We start from the raw sequence: 12674 nt of genomic DNA, 5'->3' as shown, positions 1-12674 counted from the left end.
CAAGGTATGTCATACCTTTTCTACCAAAACACTTAGACCATGAGGGAAGGCTTTTAACTTTGCTGCTGAGGCTTAAGAACAAAGAAGACCCTTGTCCTCTGAGGAGAGTGAGAACTCATCAAAATTCTCCTCTAAAACTCCTCAAAAAAGGCCCAGAGATGTCTCTCCAGGTCCTTAGCAGCACCCTCAAAAGAAGACGCAGAGGCTTCAAAACCTAAGGATTTACCAACCAGGGAGTCCTAACCCTCAGACTTCTCCAACGAGGTTAGTACACACTTTAAAAAAACCTTCAACCCCGTCGACTACCATCTTGTCGACAGTGGCCTTGACGACGACTAGATCTCCTTGTACAGCTGTGGGAGTGACCTCGTCGACTACTACCTTTTCTACAATCTGTCTCGTCTGCGCCAATCTCGACGACGACAACTGTCATAGTCTACTGCAAATACCCCTCTGTCATCGTCGATCAAGGTCAAAAAATCGTCGTAGACATCGAAGATACAGTCGTCTCACTCGACGACTAGCACAGTGACGAGTGGTTCATCGTCTATGATGCACACATCTACGAAGACTGTACAGTCGTCGACTTTACCGACGACGACATCGACGAGAGGTTACTCGGCGACACCAGTACCCATTGTGACCATCGATGAATCTTCGTCGACGACTAATATACAGACTGCCTCGTCGACGACGCCTACGGCAAAGGTGCAAATAACGTATTTCCAACACAAATGTATAAAACCAAGGCTGACTCCTTCCCTTACATCACCCAGCAGGGTCCAACCATTACCTCCATCTCCTCTTGTGGACGACGACTGAGTATTTGGATGAGGACAGCTTGTTCAGGGCTGCCAGAAGTCCCTCTGAACTTAATGTCAAGTATCAGGAGGATTCTGAGTATAATGAAGATATGGAGGAACATTCATATTATCAAGACTAAAACCATCAACAGCCACACATAGTTTGTCTTCCTTCAGCTCTGGTCTCTAACCTGCAATTCCTGATTTCAGACTACAAAAAGAGGTTCCCTACCTCTGCCCAATCTCCTCCTCCCAATTCTCTCTCCGAGCGCGCAAGTTTCACCACCTCTTACGATTGACATACCTGTCACACCTCCTCCCTCTACGGATGATGAGGACGAACAGGAGGAACGGGAAATTCACAAGTTCGAGGCATGTGGGCTGCTGAATTCATATCTGTGCATAGATCGCCGCCTAGTGTTGGGTCCGGATGATTGCACATTGTTGTCCTGGAAGAGTCTTCGAAGTATCACGAGATAGGTGGCTCCTCCCCTGGACTACAGTGCGCATGGGCATCGACTCCATCCTCAGATTGTTTTTTTCCGCCATTGGGTTCGGATGTCTTTAATTCCCTCTTGTCTGAATCGATAGAAAAAACTTCTTGAGACCAAAAGGTCTTTAGTCTATACGTCGGTATTGTCTTGCGTTCGGCTTTACTACTTCGAGCTCGGCTCCGAGCTGTTTTCTGTACTTCCGCGTGCTCTCGGTGTGGGAGGCCTAGTCGACGCTCCTGACTTATCGACCATCCATCATGGACCAAAGACCATTCAAGAGGTGTCCGGTCTGTAACTCGAAGTACCCACACATCGACGTCCACCCGGTGTGCAACAAGTGTCTGTCGCCGGACCACTATGAGGCCAAGTGTATGGCCTGTTCACGATTCAGGTCCAAGAAGACACTCAAGCTCAGACGAGCTGCGTGCCTGGAGGCCCAGCAATCTGCTCCGGCGCCTACGGACATTTTCGATGCTGGGGATGTCGAGGAAGAATATATCCAGGACGTTTCGGAATCAACCCCCGCGTCGGACGTCGAAGAAGACTACGACGCTGATGCTGAGGTGTTCGAAAGCGAAGAAGTCGTCGAGGAGGTAGGAGACGACGACTGTGCCCTCGGGCCACAGAGGATAGCTCGGATGAGGAGCTCCCTCAAACTGACTCTGGGGCCGTGCCTATCTATAAGGCCCAGGTCGAGGGATCGCCTTCGGGCCTTACCCAAGACATCGATATGGGTTCCACGGCCCGCCTTCGGGCCCGGCCACGGACATTGTTACAGAGCCGCTCCCGGGCAAACCAAAAGTGAAACCTACGGTCTCGACGCCAGATACTGCGCAGGTGCAGGTATCGAAACCGAAAGTGCACATCGCATTAGTCGGATCGAAGACTTCTGAGGCTTCGAAGCCGAAGATGGTGGTCGAGCCGAAAGGCCAAGTCAAGGGCGTCGAGACGAAGTCTGCTGCGCCGAAGACTAAGGTGAAGGTGGTCGATGCTGGCGCGTCAGCGCCGAGATCGGTCGAGGACGGCAAGGGCATTGTCGACCCTAAGAAGGCTGTCGACGACCCGAAGAAAACTCTGGGTGACCCGAAGAAGCGTCTCGACGACCCAAAGGTCCTCTCTGCCCCGCGTCCACACGACAAGGCCAGGGGCGCTGGGCCCCGTGAATCTACTCCAAAAGTGGCCTCGAAGGACTCTACTCCAAAGGTGGCCTCGAAGGACTCCGCTGAACCGGCGCGTCCATCCGCCGCGTTCACAAAAAAGGTCAGACTCCCTGCAGCGCATCAGGGAGGGCACCGCGGCGCCCGAACCAAAGGACCCTCTACCTGCGAAGCCAGTGGAGAAACCAGTTATGGCGTCCACGCCGATCCTCTTTACCTTGCCGCCTAAGACGGCGCCGAAGGCTTTCGCTCCTAAGGCAGTGGCCGGCGTGCCCGAAAAAGTTTCCTCGGCGCCGAAGGCGTCTTCTGTGGTCCACGGCCCGAGACCTCGACAACCTGCGGAGGATGAGCGTCAGGAGCACTACATCGACGCCGAAACGGGCAGGCTTTCCCTTCTGAAGCGGAAAATCACCCCAGAACTCCAACTGGAGTCTTACAGGATCCCTCTCGAGAAGAAGCAGGATTCTGCTTGCTCTCCTGTCTTGGTGGAACCCCTTTCACCACAGACTCATGATGTGTCGCCCACTTACTCCGATGTGGACGCTGGTGAGGGCGATGAGGAGGATGAATACAGCTATCCAGTCTATACAGACCCTGAGGATACAAATGAGCCCTGGGCAGCTGGTGGTGACCCTGGGGATCCTCATTCAGGACAAGACCCTCAACTTTTTTCTGCAAAAACTTCACCTACTGAGGACTCTGCTGCTTTCAATGCCCTCATTGAACGGGCTGCTAACAATCACAACGTCCAGCTGCATGCTGACCCTGTGGATGTGGATTTCCTTTTTGACACTTTTTCAGTATCGGAAAAGACTGTAAAAACTCTGCCTATGCTAAAAGGTGTTTTAAAGCATGCTGCTGAGATATTTAAAGAACCTACCAGGGCGAGGGTGATAAACCCTAGGATTGACAAGAAATACAAGGCGGCACCTTCTGATCCTACATACATTAAAGGACAGTTGCCTCTGGACTCCCTTGTCTCGAATGCCCGGAAGAGGGCCAATTCTCAGACTACGGGTGATGCTCCTCCCCCAGACAAAGAATCCAAGGTCTTTGAGGCTTTGGGGAAGAGGGTAGCAGCACAGGCCGCCAACATATGGCGCATCTCTAACACACGGCGCATCTCTAACACACAGGCGCTTCTAGCGCGCTATGACAGGGCGCACTACGATACACTAGAGACCCTGTTGCAACACCTGCCTGATCAATATAAAGAAGGGGCTGAGGTGCTGATTCAAGAGGGGAAGCTTATCTCCAACGCTTCCATTAAGTGCGCTCTGGACGCAGCCGATACCGCTGCTAGAGCTATAAACACCAGTGTTATGCTTCGGAGACATGCCTGGCTGAGAATCTCTGGCTTTAAGCCAGACATCCAAACCACCATCCTAAACCAAACGGTTAACCCAGATCACCTGTTTGGCCCAGACGTTGACACCACCCTAGAAAAAATGAAAAAGGACACTGACACTGCAAAATCCATGGGTGCCTTGCAGTCCCAGCAGTTTCGGGGTGGGTCCTTTCGTCGCTCCAACACTAGGGGCGTCTCAAGGGGTCAGCTTTCCCAATCCACGCAATACTACAAGGGCAACACCCAGACTACTTATGCCAACAAGAGTCGAGGTGGATATCGCGGCAACAGCGCCAAGGGCAGAGGACGTGGGAACAACAGCTCCAGGTCCTCTACCACCAGCAAACAGTGACGCCTTGTCACTGCCCCCCAACCACACAACACCGGTCGGGGGGAGACTCCAGCAGTTCCTGCCCGTCTGGAAGTCCATCACCACGGACAGGTGGGTCAGAAAACGTATCCAATCCGGTTATTGTCTGGAGTTAACATCCACTCCACACAACATGCCCCCAAGACACCGTCCTATGTCGGACGAGCACTTGTACTTATTGCAGCAGGAGGTCACCGTCATGCTGCAAAAAGGGGCAATAGAGCTCGTGCCTATGCAAGAAAGAGGCACAGGGGTCTACTCCCTGCACTTCCTAATACCAAAGAAGGACTGGTCCCTCAGACCCATCCTGGACCGCCGGCCACTCAACTTCTACATCCTGTCGGAGCACTTCCATATGCTGACCTTGCAGCAAGTGCTCCCGTTGCTCAGGCAAGGGGTTTTTCTCGCAACTTTAGACCTAAAGAATGCGTACTTTCACATTCCACTGCACCCTTCACACAGGAAATACCTCAGGTTTACCATACAAAACCAGCACTACCAATTCAAGGTTTTGCCATTCGGTGTCACCACGGCACCCAGTGTTCACAAAGTGCCTGGCGACAGTGGCGGCACATCTCAGGAGACGAAACATCCACGTCTACCCCTATCTGGACGACTGGCTCATTCAAGTGAAGTCAGCCCAGCAGTGTGCCGCCCACGTGTCCCACACCATTCACCTCCTGCACGATCTGGGATTCTCACTGAATTACCCAAAATCCCCCCTCCAGCCCGCCCACATACGGCAGTATCTGGGTGCGACCATAAATACTCTGGCGGCCACAGCACAGCCGAATTCAGTGAGAGTCAGCAGCATTCAATCGCTGATCCTAAAATTCAGACCTCAACACTCGCTTCCAGCAAGAGTGTTCATGCAGTTGATAGGCATGATTGCCTCCTGCATACCCATAGTCCCGCACGCGAGACTACATATGCGCCCGCTTCAGGAGTGCTTAGCACGTCAGTGGACCCAGGCTCACGGGCATTTGAAAGACCTAGTGTTGGTGAGCGGTCGGGCATACAACTCTCTGCATTGGTGGAATACACGAAACCTTTGCAAGGGCTGACCGTTCCAAGAGCCTGTGCCACAGATCATCCTGACGACGGACGCTTCTCTCCAGGGATGGGGAGCTCATGTACTCCATTACACTGTGCAGGGACTATGGACACAGCAGCAGAGGAAGATGCACATCAATGTTCTGGAACTGATGGCGATCTTCATGGCACTGAAAGCCTTCAAAGTACATCTGTGCAACAAGGTCGTGTTGATCCGGACGGACAACATGACGGCCATGTACTACATTCAAAAGCAGGGAGGAACACACTCTCCGCAGCTGTCTCATCCGGCTCAGAGCATGTGGAAGTGGGCCATTCAGAGGAACATCTTCCTCATGGCAGAGCACCTCCCGGGCAAGGACAATCAGATGGCGGACCTGCTCAGCAGGCACAGCCACCAAATGCACGAGTGGGAGATACACCCATCAGTTCTCCAACCGTACCTCCAAAGGTGGGGTCATCCAGAGATCGACCTCTTCGCCACAAGGGAGAACGCAAAATGCCAAAGCTTCGCCGCCAGGTTCCCACACCCACAGTCACAGGGCAATGCGATATGGATGAACTGGTCAGGCAAATTTGCGTTCGCTTTTCCCCCAGCACCTCTGATACCGCTGGTGGCACGCAAGCTCAGGCAGCACTCGATGACTCTCATCCTGGTTGCTCCAACGTGGGCTCGCCAACCATGGTACACCACGTTCCTAGAACTGTCCGTGGTACCGCATCAAAGGCTACGTCTCACACCCAGCCTTCTGACGCAGAGCCATGGCGACATTCAGCATCCAGATCCGCAACAGCTCAACCTGGCGATCTGGCTCCTGAAGTCCTAGAGTTTGACTACCTGCACTTACCTTCTGACTGTATGGACATCATTCGGGAGGCAAGGAAGCCCACCACCAGAGCATGCTATGCGGCAAAATGGAAACGCTTTGTCATTTATTGTGCAGACCACAACATTAACCCGCTAGATGCTTCTATTCAGAATATCATCTGTTACCTTTTCCATCTGTACAAATGTAATCTGGCCTATGCTTCCATTCGCATTCATCTATCTGCAATGGCCGCTTATCTCCAGAATAGACAGCACCTCTCCCTCTTCAGGGTGCCTGCCATTAAGGCTTTTCTGGAAGGACTCAAACGAGTCATTCCTCCGCGGACTCCACCAGCTCCGGAGTGGAACCTCAATGTGGTCCTCACCAGGCTGATGGGTCCTCCCTTTGAACCACTGCATTCCTGCGAGATTCAGTTGTTGACGTGGAAAGTGGCTTTCCTCATAGCCATTACATCGCTACGGAGGGCTAGTGAATTACAAGCCCTAACTATCCAAGAGCCATTTATTCAAATTCATTCCAACAGGGTAGTGCTTCGCACTAACCCTAAATTTCTTCCCAAGGTTGTGTCTCAATTCCAGATCAACCAGTCTATTGAATTACCTGTTTTCTTTCAAAATCCCGAGTCATTGGCGGAGCGGATGCTCCACACCCTTGACGTCAAAAGGGCCCTGATGTATTACATCGACAGGACCAAGGATTTTAGGAAAACTAAGCAACTCTGTCGCCTTTGCACCACACCACAAAGGTAACCCTATTTCCAAGGCTGGTATTGCTAGGTGGATCGTTAAATGTATCCAGATCTGCTATCTGAAAGCAAAACGTACTCTTACCATTCCACCAAGAGCCCACTCCACCAGAAAGTTGGGGGCCTCTATGGCATTCCTTGGAAACATTCCTTTGGAAGACATATTTAGAGCAGCCACATGGTCTACCACGCACACATTTACAAAGCATTACTGTGTTGATGTGCACTCCAAACAGCAGGCAGCTGTAGGGCAGGCTGTTCTCAAAACACTTTTCCAAACTGCTGCAGCTGGCACGGGCGGCCGCAGCTAATGGAGGGACTGCTATGTATTCTACGCACAGATATAAATTCAGCAGCCCACATGCCTCGAACCGAATATGCTACTTACCAGTATGCATCTGTTCTTGGCATGTAGGGCTGCTGACATTCATATTGCCCGCCCTCCTCCCCGGCGCCTGTAGCAGCTGCAGAATTCACATATACTTATAGCATGGTCATCTTTCACTGAGTTTCACTCCATCTTGGCCACAATGGCTAAAAAACAATCTGAGGATGGAGTCGATGCCCATGCGCACTGTAGTCCAGGGGAGGAGCCACCTATCTCGTGATACTTCGACTCTTCCAGGACAACAATGTGCAATCATCCAGACCCAACACTAGGCGGCGATCTATGCACAGATATGAATGTCAGCAGCCCTACATGCCAAGAACATATGCATACTGGTAAGTAGCATATTCGTATTTAGTCACATCATGACGAATGGGCCGACTAGGTTATCCCTCTTCCAGCATCATCGTTGCCTCCTCAAGTGGACTCTCCAGAATATATCGGAGGCTTCCATAATCTCCTGGAAAGAGCGGCACAGCGCTTCCAACTTCCTATGCCTTCTCACCAACAAGACTTTTTCCTATATGACTTCAAGGAACCTTTTAAGAAATCGATAAGATCTATGCCCATCATAGATTATATTTGGGATCAAGGCATCACAATAATGCAAAATCCTTCCACAGTTCCCCCCAGTCTTGCCAAGACTGGACAAGAAATATAGAGCTCCAGACCATGCTCCAGCATGCCTTATAGGCCATCCCAAGACTGATTCTGTGATTACTCTGGTTGCTCAGCGGAAGTCAAAAAACCCTTCTGCCCAACTTTCAGCTTCTCCGGATAAAGAGGGCAGACGCCTAGACAACATTGGAAAACGTTTTTCTTCCAAGTCGGCGTTAAAGGTGCGCGCTTCTAACTCGTTGGCGTTATTGTGGAGCTACAACAGGCAGATGTGGTCAGACATTGCACCCTATCTAGAGACCCTGCCGCAAGAGTCTGAGGAGGCAAGGAAAGTACTATTAGAGGGAGAATAATCAGCCTCGGACATTATCGATTGTGCGATGGACATCGCATCTACTGGTTTCCGTCAACTGGCTTGGGCGGCGGTCCTATGACGCCAGGGTTGGCTTAAGGCAACAACGTTCCGGCCCGAGATCTAGACAAAAATTATGGACATGCCCTATGATGGTAAACTCCTCTTTGCCACTCATATTGATGAAGCCCTTCAAGGAATAAAGACACAGCCTGGGGTTTGGGTACCTTTCAATATAAAAGTACCCCTTTTCGAGGCTCAAGGGGTAGAGGGCAATATTCCAACAAAGAGAAGGCTACCAGCAGTATAGATCCTCCTACTCCTCCTCAAAACCAACAATACAGGCCACAATTTCAGCAGAGGCAAAAAGCACAAACTTCATACAACAAGTCTTCCTTTCACGGAAGAGCTGGACGACCGAAGGATTCTGCCTGACGCCAATGACTTCTCTCTACCGCCAATCTCCATTTCCTCTCTGCCTGTGAAAGTAGGAGGAAAAATATCCCACTATCTACAGAATTGGAAACAAATAACAGACTGTTGGGTTCTCAAACTAGTGCAATTTGGACATTCGCTGGAGTTTGTGCAAACTCCTCCTCAACCTATGGTTCACAAGCATTTACCGCCTCTACTCCAAGAAATATCATCAATGATCCGGAAGGGAGCTATTGAACAGGTTCCTTTTCACCAAAGAGTACAAGGTTTTTACTCCAGATTCTTCTTGGTACGCAAAAGGAGAAGAAATAGAGATCAATACTGATTTGAGTAGCCTAAACAAATTCCTAAAGAAACCATCATTTTGCATGGTCACCATTCAGGAAGTCCTGCAACTTCTCAATGCGAACAACTACATGGTATCCTTGGCTCTTCAAGATGCCTATTTTCATATTCCTATCCACAAACGACACAAAAAATTCCTGAGGTTCGCTGTGGCCGGCAGACATTACCAGTTTCGGGTCCTGCCCTTCTGACTCAAGTCTGCCCCACGCATCTTCACAAAATGTCTCTCTCCAGTGGCTGCATACCTCAGACAGCAACATCACCAAGTCTTTCCTTATCTCAATGACTGGCTCGTCAAGACAACCTTTCTCGACAGCGTGAGGAGATTTACAGCCTTCTCCACGAGTAACATTTCTGGGAGCTGTCCTGGATACGGTCCTGAAAAAAGCTTTCCTGTCACAGAAGCAACAACAAAAACTTCTACAATTAGCAGAGCGCATAAGGAAAAGAAAATCTTTCAGTGCGCCTATTCAAATCCCTCCTTGGAATGTCTTCCTGCATTCTTCTGGTTCCCTACTGTCTCCTTCGTATGTGTCCTCTCCAGGAGTCTCTTTCCACTCAGTGGATTCAGGTAGACGGATCCTTCGACATCATACAGGTCCCTTTTCAGATTGTCGTGGCTCTGCACTGGTGGACTTTTCCACAAAATCTCTCCAGAGGCCGACCTTTTCAAACTCTAGCCTCTCCTCAAGTGATAACTACAGACTCATCGCTAGAAAGTTGGGGAGCCTTCCTTCAAGAGCTCCCAATCAGCGGAAATTGGTAATCTTCAGAACGCAAACTGTGCATAAACCTCCTGGAGCTGAGAGCAGTTTATCTAGCCCTCCGAGCATTCCTACACAGGATCAATGGTTCCCTAGTGCTCATCAGAACAGACAATACTACGACGATGCACTACCTGAACAAACAGGGAGGAACTTGTTCACTATCACTCTCTCAAGAATCTCAAAAAATCTGGAAATGGTCGCTTCAGCACAAAATTCCCATGAGGGCGAAGTATGTTCCAGGAAAAGGCAATACATTTGGCAGATTTGCTAAGCAGACTGCAGACAACCTGCCACGAGTGGTAATTGAACCAGCATACTCAACATCTTCCAACAGTGGTTTGCCCCATTGAGAGATCTATTTGCCACCCAGTACAACACCAAATGCCAACACTACACAAGCTGGCATCCCCAACGGGGATCTCTGGGGAATGCATTTTCGATAGCATGGTTCGACTTATTTGCCTATGCCTTTCCACTGAATCCCCTGATTCCCAGGGTCCTCGGGGAGATTAAGGCAGAGCCCTATCGTCTCTCCCTGCCACCTCCAATTCCGTTGAAGCAATTCCCATCTCTCCTCACAATGGATCAGAATAGAGTCCAACAGACGGATCCAGCATCTCTCAAATTATCGGCCTGGCTCCTGAGTTCCAAGAATTTCATGGCCTAAACATTACTCCAGACTGCAGAGCAGTTCTACCTCGGGCTTGAGCGGATAGTACAAACCGGACTTATTCCTTCAAATGTGAAAAGATTCTGTATCTGGTGTAGATCTGCTAAGGTGCATCCCCTCACTTCCTCTCCAGAAGAAATATTACCATACCTTCTCCATCTAGCAACTTCAGGTCTCTTTTCAGGAGATCTTCTACAGGACCTTCTCTTTGGTCACATAGACTGATAAAACAAATTCTCAAAGGCCTATTTTGGACTTTCACTCCCGTAAAGTCCCAATCTCAAAAATGGAAACTCACACAGTCCTTGCTCAACTTATGAGGCACCCCTTTGAGCCGATTCACAGAGCGGACCTCAAGTTCCTCTCCTGGAAGACTGCACTTCTTCTAGCCCTTGCATCTGCAAGACGAGAAAGTGAACTTCACACATTCACAATACTTGAACCATTTCTCAAATTCAAGAATGATTACGTACAAATTTTGGATTAGTCCGAAGAATTACCCTAAGTCCCATCGGACTTTCACCTTAACAAACCTATTGTTTTAAAGACCTTCTTTCCAAATCCTCAAACAGCAGCTGAGAGCTCTTCCTTAATTAGATCCGAAATGCTGCCTTAAATTCTACCTTGACGGGACAAAGCGTTCCGCAAATCCAACCAACTCTTTGTGGCTTACAGTCTACCTAGAAAAGGTTTTCCACTTACTAAACAAAGTATTTCTAGATGGATCTCTGGTGCTATTGTCTTCTGTCACCAGCAAGCTGGCCATTCTTTACAATTGAGAATTTGGGCACATTCCACTAGGGCAGTTTCTACTTCTATGGCACTATTTGCAGGTGTGCCAATCAAAGACATTTGCAGAGCGGCGACATGGAAGACGCCTCATATATTTACCAAGCATTACTGCCTGGATACCGAACTAATGAAGGATGCTGCAGTGGGACTGGTGGTGTTGCGTCCTCTATTTCAAATAGAGGCGAGCCTTCCTTCCCACCAACCTCTTTTCTTTTTTAGATGCACGTTTCTGTTATTTTGATGATCTTTGCCATACTTGCAATTTGCTGCTTTCCATTTTCACATTGATATGTCTATTATCTGGTGAATTTCTGCTTTCTGTATGTAACTAAATGTGCTTATCATTGCTTTCTATTCTGATTCAGGCATGTGAATCTATGCGAGATACCCTAATACTGGTTAAGAAATGTTACTTACCCGAAACTGCAGTTATCCAGTATTGGTATCTTTCATAGATTCACATGCATCCCACCCACCTCCCCTGGAAGGGCTCATCTAGTACTCTCAATTGCACCTCTATATAGCACTGTGCTTACGAAAATCTGAGGGTCTAGAGTTCCTTCAAGGAAGGTTCCAGAGGGTGGTGATAGCTGTTGGGCTGTTATCAGAGTTTGGTCCTTGTTACAAAAGGACCTACTAATGTGAGGCTTTAGGCCTATTACTCTCTGTCTAATAGGACAATATTTTACTTATGTACCGGGGACTCCCATCCCGACGACAGAATAATTCAGGCATGTGAATCTATGAAAGCTACCAATACTGGATAACTGCAGTTACAGGTAAGTAACGCATTTCTTAAGTTGGCCCTTTACATTTGAAAAATTCAGTTAGTAACAAACTGTGAATGTTCAGCCTTCAAGAGTTCTTGATGCGTGAGAAGTTGGGTTTGGTTTTCAAGAACTGATTGACAGCGTGCCATAGTCTAACCTTCTGTACTCCCAATAGTCTGCCTCAAAGTTTTATTCTTTTGTATGAAGGTTGATGGATCAGGTGGAAACACAGTAATTGGGGTTTTCTGACATGGGCTTGATGTGGGACCAGGTTCTCTTGGTTGAAAAGCCCAGGGACTGACTCATGACAGGCAAGACCTCTTGTCTATGTACATGGCACTGCAATGAACAGGGGAAGTACTTAGAATTTCAGGCCATCTAGCATGCGCTAGAGCAGGCATTTTCTCCTGAAATGGTTGCTCTTGAAACAAACCATGAAAATAACATGTTAACTTGGCGTTAACACTTCAGTAATCTAATGGCTTATCAGTGCCTGTTCCTCTCTGGTGGCACTTGTATGTTAGCTTTTTGAGATGGGCAGACTTTGGAGCGTTTCTCTACAACTTCTTATTATGGACCTCACATAGACCCTGTTGACAAAAGTAGTGAACATTTTAGAATTGCTTGCCTAGGCCAGTTTACCTTTTGCTAATTTCGGCTTGGGTCGCAAATGTAAGCTTGTAGCCAGAAAATGCTATATAGTGGTATGTCTTCTCTGATTTCCCCACATTCCTTCT

The 12674-nt window shown here is 48.9% G+C and overlaps 1 protein-coding gene across 2 annotated transcripts in view; it reads left to right on the top strand.

Moving 5' to 3' along the window:
- Window positions 1–12674, top strand: part of RAVER1 (ribonucleoprotein, PTB binding 1) — a 264889-nt gene that overhangs the window by 234389 nt on the left and 17826 nt on the right. The gene's annotated exons all lie outside the window — the stretch shown is intronic.

The sequence above is a fragment of the Lissotriton vulgaris genome, chromosome 1_1, assembly GCF_964263255.1.
Source record: "Lissotriton vulgaris chromosome 1_1, aLisVul1.2, whole genome shotgun sequence".
NCBI classification, from domain to species: Eukaryota; Metazoa; Chordata; class Amphibia; order Caudata; family Salamandridae; genus Lissotriton; species Lissotriton vulgaris.
This window is presented reverse-complemented; position numbering and strand designations above follow the sequence as displayed.